Consider the following 14,784-nt stretch of genomic DNA (forward strand, 5'->3'; position numbering starts at 1 on the left):
CTAGTGACTCCTTAGATATAATGGGTTGGAGCTCTTGGAATGATCTAGGCCAGTGCGCCTCAAACTGCAGCGTGAGCACAAATCCCCTGGCTCTTGTTAAAATGCAGATCCTGACAGAAGGTTTGGAGTAAAGCCCAAGCTTCTGTGCTCCCAATGAGCTCCCACAAAATGCCCCTGCCTCTGGTCCACGGGTAGGCTGATGTTTTTAGACACAGAGATTATAGAGGTTGTTGCTTTAACTAAAAGGTATACCTCACCACCATCACGTGCCTATTTACAGCTTGCGGTGTGGTGTGCAGTGCTAAGTACTTTGAACACTTTTTTTTTTTTTCTCACAATACTCAAAGAGCCCTCCAAATGGCTCTTATTGCCATACCCGTTTCACAGAAGGAGGAACTCAGGTCCTTGGGAGACTAACCAGCTGGTGAGTAGTGACTACAGCATCTGGGTCGGGCCATCAGAGCCCTGGTACTTAGCTCTTCAACACTTAGAAGAGCACAGAGGGAAGCGCACTTTCCTGCCAGCATGTTTTCTAGAACAGCCAGAGGGGGCCCTGCCTTGCTGAGAAGAGAAGCCGGGTCTGGAACAGGAGCATCAGGCGGTGTCGTATCCAGAGTGGGACGTGACGCTGGCTCCCCAGGAGGCTGTCTCGGTGGCAGGACACCAGTTCTTGGCTGGTCTCCTTGTGGCACGAGTGGCATCCCGGACCCCAAGGCGAGGCCCGCGCTGAGCCGCGCGCACGAGCTCCAGGTGGCGCTCACTGCACCCAGCGCCGCAGCCCGCGTTCCCAGAGCGCGGCTGTATGGCTTAGCTCAGCCTTGAAATCCAACCTACATTCACCCCCTGGGCCTGCAGACACTCGCGCCAGATGCTCTCCCCAACCAGAGCTCCGGTAATGGGAGGTGACAGGCTGAGCGCGGGGACCTGGGGCGCGAGGTTGAGTGGCTGACAGCTGAGCGCGCTTCTCCTTGAAAGGAGACCTGGGCGGTGACGGTGTGGCGCTGGGTCCTGCGCCTCTTAAGCCATAGATGCACCACCCTGGGGAAGAAGGGACTTCCCTATTTTAGACTCTAAAGCTCCACTTTCTACTCCCAAGCAAGGGACCCCAGCTGCATCCTCAGAGCCCACTGCAGTAAACCCTGATAAAGTCACAGGGATTTTCTAGGGTTGAAAACGAATTGAGGTCATACTGGTGACCAAAATAAATAAAGAAAGAAACAGTCCACATTTCCTAGACAAAATGTTTCCCTTTCAGTCCGACCCCACCCCCAGCCCATATGGCACCTTTGTGAGAATTAGGAAAAGTGCCTCTGTGTGGCAAGGCAGCAAATGGGGTCAGGACAAGCAAGTGGGAGAAGGACAAGGGCAGTCACAGGGCTTCTGGCCTGATGAGCCATCTTGACCCAGCTTTGTGCACTCAGGGGCTCCTCAGCTGGTGCCCTTAAGCAAGGCACAACAGATACACCTGTACCAAGTGACTGCCCTTTTTCTCTCTTTGTTTCCTTTCTTTATCAATTGGTTATTGACTACCTCATCTGTGTTTCCTGCTCCTGACCCTCCCCTCTATACCTCTACACTTTGTAGGTAAGGAAAATCTAAAGATAAATAAAATATTACTCCTGACTTTAAATCCCTTGTGGGGAGGCAGACACCTACACAAACTGCTAGGTTTTCTGATATTGAGCACTGAACTATTTGTACAGGTCGAAAATCAAGGAACCCAGGTGATTCATACCAGGGATGAAAGTCTTGGTACACATCACCTTAAAGATTAACGCACTGTGTGAAGATCTTGGAAGAGTCACTGGAGAACTTTTGCTGTCTAGCAGCTTGACTCTCGGAGGGGCCTGGGCAGAGCTGACAGAGGAGAGGGCTTTGCTCCTCTCATTTCTGCTGGCTTGCAGCATCACCTGCGGGAGAAAGACAAATAACTCTACTTTATTGAAAGAGGGAAGTTTGATTTGGTGGGGGGGGGCACTGGGAGTAGAGGAGGAAGCAGAATGATTAGGCTCTGCATGGAAGAAGGGCCGGAGAAAAATCCCCACACCCAGGATGAATTTTTAAATCATATCTGCTATGAAAAGTGTTATTAAATCCATGCTCTGTGACACTCCCTACCCCGCCCCCAAATCCACTTATAATTTTGAAGTGCCTGGGGGTAAGGGGAGGACACCAAGGAAGAATCTGGATCCTTTTAAGTTGTCATGGGTCAAAATCGTAGGCGCTTAGAGGCAAAGGAGACCATGAGAATGTAACTCCATGAGCATTCACATAACAACAGGGGAAGTCTTCGGATTTTTTTTCAGGCCACGGACTTGAGGATTCCAGGCTATGTCATGAAGCTCTTGGGGGATGAAATCAGCTGAGGGATGCCCCAGCTGATATCCAGGTTGGAGCAATAATGTGTGTGGAGTTGTTAGTTGTTTGACATGTTCAAGTGCATGCCGCAGCCAGGCAGGTGAAAGAGCAAAGCCAGCCGGACGTGAGACGGCAGGGATTGCTGGGGACTTTGGCGAGCTGCAGGGTGGAGGTTCTAGCAGAGTGTTGTTGTTTTGCTTTGTTTAAATTTTAAAATTTGTTCTTTTTAATTATACCTAACAGTAGAGTGTATTTTGATGTATCATACATACATGGAGTATAACGTCCCCCATTCTGGTGGTTGTCCATGATGTGGACTTTCATGGGTCGTGTAATTCATATATGAACATAGGAAAGTTATGTCCGATTCCTTCTACTGACTTTCCCGTTCCCATTCCCCTTCCCTTCATTCCTTTTTGTCTAGTACAATGAACTTCTGTCCCCCCCCCCCCCGCCCACTACCCTTATTGTGTGTTAACATTCACATATGGGAGAGAACATCCAGCCTTTGGTTTGGGGGCACTGGCTTATTTTACTTACATGAGAGTCTCCAGTGCCATCCATTTACCAGCAAAAGCAGAATGTGGTCTTGAGAGCCAGCAAGCCCAATGCTCCCGGGGGCTCTGCATTTTAAGAGATACTAGGAATGCAGATGTTTGAGAAAAACTTCTCTTTTTAAAAAAAAAAAATGTTAACTTCTTCAAAAATATTTTTAGACTTCAGGAACCAAACAAAAGATGTCTCGAGTTGTATGAGGTTTCTAATTTAGAAAGTCAAAGTCAGGGACCAGATCTATTTTCAAAGCAAGTAATGAAATGACTGGCATTCTTGAGGGCGATGTGGGAGGAAAAGCTCCCACCCATGGGTCCCGAGTTCAGGGTGGCAGACTCTCTCTGCTACCAATTGTCTGGGTGGCTCCCATGAAGTAACTTACCATCTCTGGGCCTTAGTCTCTTCCTTAAAATGAAGGTATTAAGTCATGAAGTGTACGAGAGTTGGATCCCATTACTGAGGGGACCTCAAGAAATTTTCAACAGTGGAAAAGTAAGCCCTGAACGTGTTTCAAAGAATATTGAATCCATTGACATTTATTATGTGTTTGCAAGGTACATTACATTGATCAAGGAATTCTTGCTTACTCTGAGAAAGTAAACATAAACTCCAAAGGCCCTTAATTATTTTGCCCGCCTGAGAACAATGCTTCCAGAGAAGTGAGAGGAGAGCCCCCCACCACGGGGAACTGCGTTCCTGACACTATCAGCAGGTGAGTGACTGTGCTGTCAGCGATGATAAGAGTGCTGGCATATTTCCTATTCAGACTGATGGTGCTCTGAGACAGGAACCTAACTGATGTTTGTTCAATAACATCGAGATGTGTCACAGAATCTGGGGGGGTGTCCGGTATCTTTTGTCAGCTCAGAGTCAAACCCTGGGGAAAATATGCTGCAGACTCTTGCAGATGTTCTGAGATTAAATGATGTTTCTCTGAAAATGGATGAGGCATGCTCCACTGGTTTGCCAACTGCCTTTGCAGCATCAAGACCCCCGCTCCCTCCCCCAGGCCACTCAATAAACAGAGTCGCATCTAGTCCTTTGGGCTTTCTATGGAGCCCCAGGACAGCTTTGCATTCTTTAGGGATTTGGGGTGGGGGGGGCAGTGGTAGCTTGGTCTGAGCATCCTAAAAAGATGGAATGGGGGAGAGGAGATGTTGGGAGAGAGGAAGAGAAGTAGCAGGGAAGGACGGGTGGGCAAGAGAGAACCCAAACCAAGCACTGAGACTGAGTAATTTTAGGAGGCAGTACTGTTTATGGAACATTTCATTCTTGATAGCTACTGTCACATTCTAGTCATTAGACTGCATTTACTTGTGGGTTGTAGAAATTACTTCCCATGGGAAATGAAAGCAATTCCTTTTTCAAAGGATGCTTTGTTTTCTAGGAGGAGAAAGCGAAGCATATGACAGTGCGGTGACGATCGCCTACATTCCCTGCTCAGTCAGTCTTCCTTCACGTTCGCCGCTTAGCATGACCACAAGAAGACGCAGCCCAGAATCGATGGTGAAGATGACCACAGTGATAGCTTCCACTTACTGAGTCATAGAGCACTCCACTGCTCCATGTCAAGCCCTGGGATGAACCTTGACATCCACGTCTCAATGGAACCTTAAAGATATCCTGGACACTACTGCTGATAGCCCCATTTTACAGATGAGGAAACCAAGACATACAGATGAGGAAACCGAGACGTATATTTGCTCAAGATAACCTAGCTAGGAACTCCAATTTGCTCTGTCCAGCCCCAAAGCCCATTTTTATAGGTACTGACCTCTGAATATACTATATGTGTCAGAGAGACCTTTGCCATTCCTGATATAAAATCTCTCCCACTAACTACTGCAGGAAGGTGGAGTGGATAAAACAAACACAAAGCAAAGGAGACCGCTGTGTTTCTAAAACGAGAGAAGTCCACGTGTATTTCAGCTTTAATCTGTCACATCCATGAGGCGACAGCTGTTTCTCTTCTGCCCTCCAGATGCTGGCACCTAGAGCTTAAAACATCTGCAAATTAAAGTGAGTCCACGCTGCTGTCTGAGGAAATGAGACCTGCGGTTCCTGCTCTGCGCTTCCTCCACCAGCCAGAATCCCCTTCTTGCCTTGTTAGCATTTATATGAGAGCTCCCACTCTAGCACCGGTAGACGGTACCACGCTGCCCCGTGCATTCTCATTTTGATTAGTTACAGTGAAGCCATAATAACTGGCCTCATTTCTTCCCTTCACACCTGAGAGAGTGCCAGGAGCTCCCTGGGCCCTTCCTGCAGTCTAGCTTCATGACTTGGATCCATCCCACCTGAGTGATAATGATTAATTAAATCCATCCATCCTTCTATCCCCGTTTCCAGTTTTCAGAGCTTTCAAACACATGCTCTTGTTCTCAGTGACATAATTAGTCAATGGGCCCCAGCGAGAAGCCTCCTGTGCCCCTGCCCACCTCGTACAAAGAACGGCTCTCCTTTTTCTTCTCTTGAGAGCAGGCAGATGGGCTGGGTGCCGAGGGTTGGGTTTGGGGCTGTGATGCTAGAAGGAGGAGGAAGAGATGTGCTCCCCCCAGTTCCCAGTGTTGACAGAGGGTTTATTGAAGACAGAGGCCAAAACCATGCAGGGCCGGGTGAGGCAGTTTCCTCAGCTTGGGTGTCACCTACCTTCAAGTTACCCAAGGATTTCTTGAAGAAGCCAGTAGCCTTCCCTTAGCAGGCACAGTGCAAAGGCCTCTTGGCTGCAGTGTCCCCTCCCAATACTGGGTTCCTCCTAGTTGGCCAGTTTCCTCAGAAGCTCTCAGGGCTGTTTGTTATTGGCTAAAGTCTCTCCTCAGACTCAGCACGTTGGGATCCAACATAATTCCTAAGTTGGACACCATTTCATTCTTACATAAAAGAAATTTTTTTTCTTATTTCAGACCGTACATAGAGCACATTGCATTGTTCAGCCAAACACATTCGTGAGTCTTTGGAGTCATCAAGGGAAGCCCGTGTTGAATCTGGGAGTAGGGACTGGAGGAATGGAATTGCTCTGCAAAATGATTCCCAGAAAAAATTTCCATGCTGCTGAGAGTCGAGAAGAGGGAGGGGGCAGAAGGTGAGCTGGCAGAAATATACAAGGCGGTTCAGAAATGAAAGTCCAATATTGAACTGTTAGCTGTGTGCGGGGCTGTGACGTGAACTGTTCTGCTTCATGGAAATCTGGCTCATTAACATGTGCAAAGTGAGTTTTGTGCAAAGAAACTAGAAGCAGAGGAGGGGAACAACCCCAGGAATGAGATGTGAGAGGGATGGTGTTTGAGTGGAGCCAGGGTTCCCATGAGAGCAGAATTCCAGAGAATTCCAGAGGAACTGCAGGAATCTTCTTGGCCTGGGATGGGGCGGGCAGATGAGAAGGTGGCGGCAGACAATGGTGACACTTGCGGGGTCCTCATCACAGTCCTGGAAAGGAGACAGGGCAAATCATATAATTCTACTTTACAGAGGAGAAAACCCAAGACTCAGGCAGGTTGCTCTTCTTGTCCAATATCACACAACTGGTGGCAGAAAGGAAAGCCCAGATTAGGATGCAGAACTATATCCCATTCCTAGCCCCAGAGTCCCTAACCATTATTTGCCAACTGAAGGTAACCAGGAAAAAAAAAATCATCAAAGGTAAACGAGTAGCAGGTATGTACCAACACCAGCCTCCTCCTGCTTGCTGGGCCGCCAGCGAATGAACTTCACCATAGTGAGACAAAACAGGAGGGAGGGCAGGGTCATTTTGATGCAAAGAACATTCCTGGAGGAGGAGAAGCAGTAGAACATCACAGCAAGAAACTCTGGGTGGGTGAACAGGGGGGATGGTGTTTAATGAAATAATTGAATAATCCACCACTACTGATTCAAACCTAAGCCCCATGGGATCAGAGGTCCTAACAGACGCTGCCCTGTCCATGGGGTAAGAAGGCAGGAAGAGAGGTCCTGGCTCCTCTGCCATTTTAATTTTCTTGGCAGAAATCACAATAGGATACTTTGGGTTTGGCACAAGAGCCCACTGACAGCCTGCCTGGGAAATGTAACTTTCATGTGTGCCTTGTGACACTCCTCTATGGACTCTCCTGCAATCTGAGGACCTGAGATTTGGGCCATTTGTGCTTATTCTTTCACAACCAATATTCATGTCCCAGACTGGGTTCCTCGTGGGTTCTTGCTTACTGGGTAATTGCTGGTTGAGTTTTCTGCTGTCTTCGCCATGTAACTTGTGATTCGCACAGGATTCTGAACAAGAACCAGGCTGAACTTGTGTCATCCGTCATTGTCAGGTGGCCTCATGGGTGCATTTCTTCCAGCTGCATGCTCTTGTAGGAAAGCATGGTGCTGTCTCCTGATGGCTTCTGTCCCTGGAGCTGCTCCTGATGACTGCTGTCCCTCAGGCTATCACCTAATGACTCCATTCCCTGAGGCTGTCTTTGATTGCTGCTGTCCCTAGGGTCACTCCCAGAATTCTGCCTGATGCTAAGTGGGAGTAAGCAGTCAAGCCACAGAATGATAGGATGCAAAAGCAAGGAGACTCTGAGCTCTTAGAGGAGTCAGAGGTGGGTGAACACACATCTTTGCCTGGGGTGGCCCCACTGGAATCTATTGTCTCAGTGCCATTATTAATAACATCCTTTTCAATCTCAAAATGTCCCAGGGTGGATGATAAATTATGTAGGATCATCCTACTTGAGTGGTCATCTAAGTCATTTTTTTAAAAGGTTTTAGCTCAGCTTTGAAGACCCTCCTTCAAACAGACTCCTGGTGCCTTGTGTGTAAAACAGAAGAAAGTGGAGCTGCTCTAGTTAAAGAAGTGGGAGGCTGATGTCCTCCATCACTCGAACCCCACCCCACAGAGGCAGCCCTCCGCCAGCCTGTGGAAGTTGTAGAGCTCAATGCAGCCCATGTGGCACCCACTATCTTAATTTTACAGATAAGGAAACTGAGCTTACGGGACTACTTAGGGTCACATCACTGAGTTAGTGGAAGAGCCCACGCTAGAACTCACGTCATGCAGCCCCACAGAGATCTCTCCCCCATGCCAACTCTCCTGCCTTCTGATTTGCCAAAAGGTTTTAAAATTAAGTGGCCAGCTGGGCCCGGTGGCACATGCCTGTAATCCTAGTGGCTTGGGAGGCTGAGGCAGGAGGATCGCAAGTTCAAAGCTAGCCTCAGCAAAGACAAGGCGCTTAGCAACTCAGTGAGACCCTGTCTCTAAATAAAATACAAAAAAAGGGCTGGAGATGTGGCTCAGTGATCTAGTGCCCCTGAATTCAATCCCTGGTCCCTCCCTACCCCCATCAAAAAAATAAAAATAAAAGAACTAAGTGGCCAAATGCAAAATATTGTGCAAACTCTGGGTGTGTGTGCATGTGTGTGTGTATTTTTTATTTTAAGTAGTATCCTTTTTGTGCATCTGGCTTGTTTCATTCATGTTACTGCAAACAGGATTTTATTTTATTTTTTATTTTTTATGGCTGAATAGAATTCCATTGTCTATCTATTCTACATTTTCTTATTCTTTCTGAAGGACACCAGGTGGATTCCATGCCTTGGCTATTGCAACCAGTGCTGTAATAAACATGAGAGTACGTGTTTCTTGCAAAGATACTTTGCAAAATCAAAGTAATGATTTCCTCTTCTTTGGATATATACTCTGTCATGGAGTTGCTGAATCCTATGTTCTCCCTCATTTGTGGAAACTAATAAGTCAATTGTATAGAAGAACAGAATGGAAGAGTGGTCACTAGAGGGTGGAAAGGGCAGGGGTGAGGGCGGACAAAAGAAAGTTCACCAAAAACACAGTGGAGGAATCCCTCTGGCTCTTCTTGAGCACAGCAGGGTAACTATTGATTCAAATAATCTATAACCCATTTCAAAATTGCTGGCAGCTGGCAAAAATGACCCCCAAAGTATGAAATTTCCATATGTAAAAATGGTAGAAGAGATGGAAATGCTTATTACCTGGTTTGATTATTATACATGTGTTGGGTTACCATAATGTACCCCATTAAAAAGTGAATAAATAAATAAATAAAAACCCACCCTCCACAAAAGATGTATCCTGTATGCAATTTATGTGTCATGTCCATCGTGGGGGAAAAATGGTCCTACCTTAAAAAGCATCAAGTTTACCCTTGAGAAGCCCAAGTTCACAAAGCAACAGCAGGGGATTTGCTGGGTTCTGAGGTGACTTGAACTATGTACTTATGAAAGTAAATGGCACTTGGGGACAAATGCCTTTTCTAGAATCCGTATCCTTGAAAATATTGAGGCAGGCTGCATGCATCTAGAGAAGCAATCCTCAAAAGCCAAACGGGAAGCAAATCTCGGGCTCTCGTATGGAAAGCACAGAGACTGTGCTTTGTGTTAGGTCCTCCCTTGGAATGGCAGTTGGTAAATCTACACTGAAACAAGTCCCTTTCTCGAAGCCCCAGGTGAGGTCACTAGCTGTCCTCTAACTTCCGCCCTCACCTGCTCCTACCTGGCCTCAGCCAGGCAGAATCCACGTGAACCTTGTGCAGGAAAAGCACATACTAAATGCAAATCAGACCACAAGGCAGTCATTTCAAGGCCTAAGGAAGGCCACCAGAGGCAAGGTCATGTCCAAGGCAGCCTGCGTGTGGCAGCTTCTGAGTGGAAGCAGAGGGGTTTTATTTGTTTCTGTTTTTGTAAATGTTAACCTTGTTTCAATGTGATCCAAACACTGAGTGTTTCTCAGGGAAACAAGTGCCCGTATCTCTGTCCTAAGCACACCAATTCGTCCCCAATCAGAAAGCAATTGTCCCCTCCCACCTGGAGTGTTGAAAAGAAACAGGCTGACCCAGGTGGGGTGGGTGTGGGCTCACCCTTGCCCTTCTCACCTGCTGATGCAGAGTATTTGCATAGCTAGGATTCTCAGGAAACACCCCAGCCCATCGGTGCAGAAGCCCTGGGTATCTATGCAAAGCATGTGCCCCTGCTCGGAGGCTTGACACGAGAGGCCGCACAGTAGAAACGGAGTCTGGCATCATGGAGCTCTTGCTGGGAGCTCGAGGATCTAAAACCACATGAAACCCCTATCAGGTGGAAACTGTGATTATCTCCATTTCAGAGAGGAAGAAACAGGGCTTGATAAAGATGAAAGGACATCCTTGGACTCTCAGCAAAGAAGCGGTAGAGCCAGGATTCCAACCCCCACGTCCAGCCCTAGAGCTTGCCCCTGAGCAACCAAAGCCAGCCATGCCAAGTTGAGACACCCAGGGGCCAGGCTTCCCAGTCTTCCCTGTGCCCTCCCATCACCCAGGACTCCTGTTTGATTCTGAAGCTCCCAGACATGCCAGAAACCCTTCATTTCCAAAAAGCCCCCAGGTCACGCCAAGGCTGCTGCGGTTTCTCGAAGTAGCAGTCTGCAGACCTTTTTCAGAGAGTAAATATTTTAGGCTTTGAGGCCACATACAGCTTCCATTTCTCCTTCTCCTCCTCCTTCTTTCTTCTCCTTTTCCTCCTTTTATCCTTCCTCCTCCTCCTCCTCCTCTTTCTCTCTTTCTCCCACTCTGTCTTTTTACAACCCTTTAAGAATGTCAAACCCCTTAGCTGTTGGCTCTTGAGCTGCCTCTGGTCTGAGAAGTGGTTTGCTATTCCTGGACCTGGGCACACAGGACAGAGAACTGCACGTGGGGACCGTTACCCATAGGCATCTGAGATTTAGTCCTGTTTTTGTTCAGTGACATCCAGTCTTTAGGACCAAGAGATTCCAGATAAAATCTGCAGGGGCCGGCCTCCCGGCCTGTAAGGTAGAGTTGGAGGAAGGCTAGGGACCTGGGGGTCAGGGAGTGGAGGAGCAGGAAATTGCCTTGTGTACTAGGAGCTCTTAGCCTCTGCAGAGGTTGTTGAAGGGGCTCTCATGATAGAGGAGAGGTCAAACCCAGAGACTCCCTGGGCTCGAGTCTAAGATCCTGTGATCCTAACGTGCGAGGCTTATCGAATGCTGTCATGTGATAATCTGCATACACAGGACCCGATTCTCCTCCTGTTCATCAGCAACCACATCTCAGAGCAGCTGCCTCCTTATCTCCTGGCCCAGCCAGAGAAGGGGGGGGCTGAAATTCACTTCAGGGTGTCACTGCTCTGGGGGAAAAGGGAAATTAGCCTCAAGCTCAGAAATAGTAGGTGAGGGTCCTCTGTGTGAAGGCCTCGGCCAACTAATGGGGAATCTTGTTGCTTTTCATCTCCTCCCAACTTCAGAATGTAGTGAAGTCAATCTACAGAATAATTACAGATATGAATAAAGGTTCTTCCCTCACTGAGTGCCAAGGTTGGCCTCTGCCTGAACAGTCCTCTGAGGCTCTTCCCTTGTGTTATCTTTTATTCCTTCTCCTTTCTTTCAATCCTCTTTCTGGGCTGCAGGCAATCTTGCTGTTGCTTCTAACAGGCACCTTGGAATGCATGAGCTCCTTCAAAATGTCTTCTGCTTTGTACGCATATATATTTTAATTTACTTCATAGTATTATGTATATTCTATAGACTTCTTCACCCTCCACTGTTTTTAAGGTCCAGCCCCATAGCTACTTGTTGTAATACCTATTTCTTCTACCTGCTGTACAAACTCGACATTCAACATATTTTGCTTTTCCATTTTTCCAATCATCCTCATGCAGGTGACTTCCAGTTTCTGGTCATCCTACACAATGCTGTGATGAAAATTCACATTCCTTTATGGACACTGGTGAGGAATTCCTGGTGACAGCTGACCAGGGCAGTAGAGTGCTGGGTGTCAGGGTGTTTGTCCATTTAATTTGACTTCATCTTACCCAGCAACTCTCAGAGAGAACCGCGCCAATCCATAGTCCCACCGCTGGTGGGCCAAGGCTCTTGTTGCCACATCTACCCACCCTTCTAATTGAACCACTTTCCAATTTTCTAGTCCAATACTGGTGTGGCGACATGTCAATGTTGATTTAGTTTTGTCCCTCTGTGCTCAGTAATGAGTTTGAGCATTTGGGCTATGCTTTTTGAAGTTCTTTTTCTCTTTCTTTCTTTCTTTTCTTTTGTTTTCTTTTTTTGAAACTGCTTGTTACTATTCTCTTCTATCTTCCCAATGATATTGCTATTTTTTTTTCCTGAACTTTAAAAAAAAATTTTTTTGTTGTAGGTGGACACAATACCTTTATTAAATTAATTAATTTATTTATTTTTATGTTGTGCTAAGGATCAAACCCAGTGCCTCACACATGCTAGGCAAGTGCTCTACCACTGAGCCGCAACCCCAGCCCCTGTTGGGAACTTTTAAAAAATTTTGATATGCAGGAATTTCTTGAAAATTCTGTAATTTAGATATTGACCCTTGCCAAGCTTTAGACATTACCAATATCTTCTTTCAGTCGGTTTGTGCTTTAGTTATGGTATCTTTTGCTGAATGGAAGTACTTAAAATCGATGTAATCAAATATGGCTTTTTTTTTTTTGTAACCTCAGAGTTTATATACTTCTCCAGTTTTTGCACACAAAGTTCATCCAATAATCCCAGCTCCTTGTCTCATCTCCTACATTTTGTCTTATTGTGTGATTTGACCTGTCACATTTAGGCCATCTGTGCTTCTGCAGTAGTCAGGTTTTTGTCACTGTGACCAAAATACCTGGCATAAAAAACTTAAAGGAAAAAAGATTTATTTTTGCTCAGGGTATTAGAGGTTTCAGTCCATGGTCAGTTGGCTTCATTACCTGAAGTAAGACAGAACATCATGGTACAAGGGAATGGCAGAGAGTATCTTCTCAGCTCATGGCATCCAGGAGAGGGAAGTGGGGGAGGGGTAGAGAGAAGGTCAAGGACAAGATATACCTTTCTAAAATGCACCCCAATGACCTACTTCCTTCCATCATGCCCCACCTGCCTATAGTTTTCATCACCTCTCAATAATTCATTCAGTTATCAATGAATTAATCCACTGATGAGGTCAGAGCCTTCATGATCCAATCACTTCCCCAAATTCCTCCCTCTGAATCTTGCTGCCTTGAGACTTTGGAGGACACTTCATATCCAAACCGTCACACCATCTTATCATCTAGAGTTCAACCTTAAATGTAGTCACAGTCTTTTAATCCATTTTGTGTTACTATAACAAAATACTGGAGGCTGGGAAATTTATAAAGAAAGGAGATTTATTTTGGTTGAAAATTCTACCCAAGATTGGGTAATCACATCTTGTTGGCTTCTGATGAGGGCCTCATGTTGGGTCACATCAGGATGGAAAAGCAGAGAGGAGAAGTGAGTGCATGAGGAAGGATCATGTACGTAACTAAGGGGCTGGCTGCATAACAAGCTGCTCTTGTAGAAACCAGTCCAGGCCTGAGGGATCAAACTCATCAGGAAGACCTGATCCAGTCTCAAGAGAACTGACCTAGTCTCTGAAGAAAGGCACTAGCCCATTCCTGAGAAGCAGCGCCCAGTGGCCCAATCACCTCTCAGAAGCCCCACCCGCTAACACTGCCACGTTGAGAAATCAAGTCTCAAAGCGAATTTTGGGGTGACAATAAACCATATTTGAATCTCAGCACAGAGTGAAAAATATTTACCCCCCAGTTTCTCCAACACTATTTATCTATAGATGTGGTGCTGCTTTGTCATATGATAAGTTCCTTTCCTAAATGGTGACAAAAATGTAGTGTCAGTGACATTCATTTACATTACTTTCCATAATAAAGTAGCATTATTTTTTATTAAAATTTTAAAATAATATTTCAATCTTATATTGTTCATAAACCCTGATATGCAATAGTTGAGAACTGATTAAGTGAATTATACTACCTCTATGCCAATAAAAGTCCATGCATGGAGTACAAATAATATGAAAAAGAATACACAATGGCCTAGATAAATGTGTTTTATTGCTTAGTGAAATAACAGACTCAAAAACAGCATATAAAATGATCCTCTGTATGAAAGCACGTATATACATGTATAGAAGAAGTAAACACCTAAACAATTTTATGGTCAATGGATACTTATTATGGCTGTCAAATAAAGGAGAAACCCAATGAAGACCACTTGAAAAACCTGGCTTCCTAGCCAGAAGCATTCTAAACTGCAAAGTCCTTCAATAATCTAAACATTATCAGTGTGTTATTCTGTTTTGTATTGCTATAACAAAATATCCAAGTCTGGGTAACTTATAAAGAAAAGAGGTTGATTTAGTTCATAGTTTTAGAGGCAGGAAGTCCCAACAATGTGGTGCCAGCACTTGAGAAGGTTTCCCTCTCTTGCTAGGTAATATTATGATGGATGTCATCATGGTATTAGTATGTGTAAGAAGGAGAGATCATATGGTGAGACAGGAAGCCAGAAAGCATGAGGGTCCAGTCTTGCTCTTCTAGAACAACTCTCTCTCTCAAGAATTAACCAGGGTCCCATGATAACTATGTTAGTCCTTTCAAGGGCAGTGCCCAAAGACTAGGATCTTCCACAGATCCTACCTCTGGAAGATCTCACCACTTGTCAACGTCACCACCCTGAGGACCAAGCTCCCACCACCCGGAGAACAACGCCCAAAACAGCTCCAAGCCCCAGCGGCCATGATAAGGGGAGTTAGGCAGCAGAGTCCTGGAGACCAGAAGCTCTCAAGCTTTAAGGTGTCCATTGGTTACCTGGGATCTTGTTGAATTGCTGATGCGACTCAGTGGTGGAGAGGCCCTGGGATCCTGCATTTCTGACAAGATTTCTGGGGCTGCTGATGCTGTTGGTCCAAGACACACCTGGTCCAGGGGGCTCTGCAACCCAGCTCAGCCCTGCCGCAGCCCATGGCACAGGGACAGGTGCTGAGGAAGGGAGCCACTGGCCTTGAAAGGTACTGAAACAAGAGGTCAGGAAAGAGCTTAGTTTATGGCCTGTGTCCT

General features: G+C 46.1%; 2 long non-coding RNA genes across 3 annotated transcripts; one reads left to right on the forward strand and one right to left on the reverse strand.

Annotated features, from left to right (window-relative positions):
* The first annotated feature begins 323 nt into the window (after nucleotides 1–323).
* On the forward strand, nucleotides 324–8,469 carry LOC124105777 (uncharacterized). The gene is made up of 4 exons (XR_006855879.2): nucleotides 324–424; nucleotides 3,465–3,622; nucleotides 4,298–4,929; nucleotides 5,814–8,469. It is a non-coding gene; the product is annotated as an uncharacterized LOC124105777 (long non-coding RNA).
* LOC124105717 (uncharacterized) lies at nucleotides 924–14,784 on the reverse strand. 2 transcript variants are annotated; one of them, XR_006855848.2, is made up of 3 exons: nucleotides 14,536–14,784; nucleotides 5,560–6,336; nucleotides 924–1,910 (listed from the first exon to the last, which is right to left on the reverse strand). It is a non-coding gene; the product is annotated as an uncharacterized LOC124105717 (long non-coding RNA). The 2 variants fall into 2 exon arrangements; XR_006855857.1 differs by lacking the exon at nucleotides 924–1,910 and having other exon boundaries at nucleotides 3,431–6,336.

This window comes from Marmota monax, unplaced genomic scaffold (assembly GCF_021218885.2).
Source record: "Marmota monax isolate L192 unplaced genomic scaffold, Marmota_monax_Labrador192_F-V1.1 WCK01_AAM20220418_F8-fsc00025, whole genome shotgun sequence".
In the NCBI taxonomy this organism is placed as follows: Eukaryota; Metazoa; Chordata; class Mammalia; order Rodentia; family Sciuridae; genus Marmota; species Marmota monax.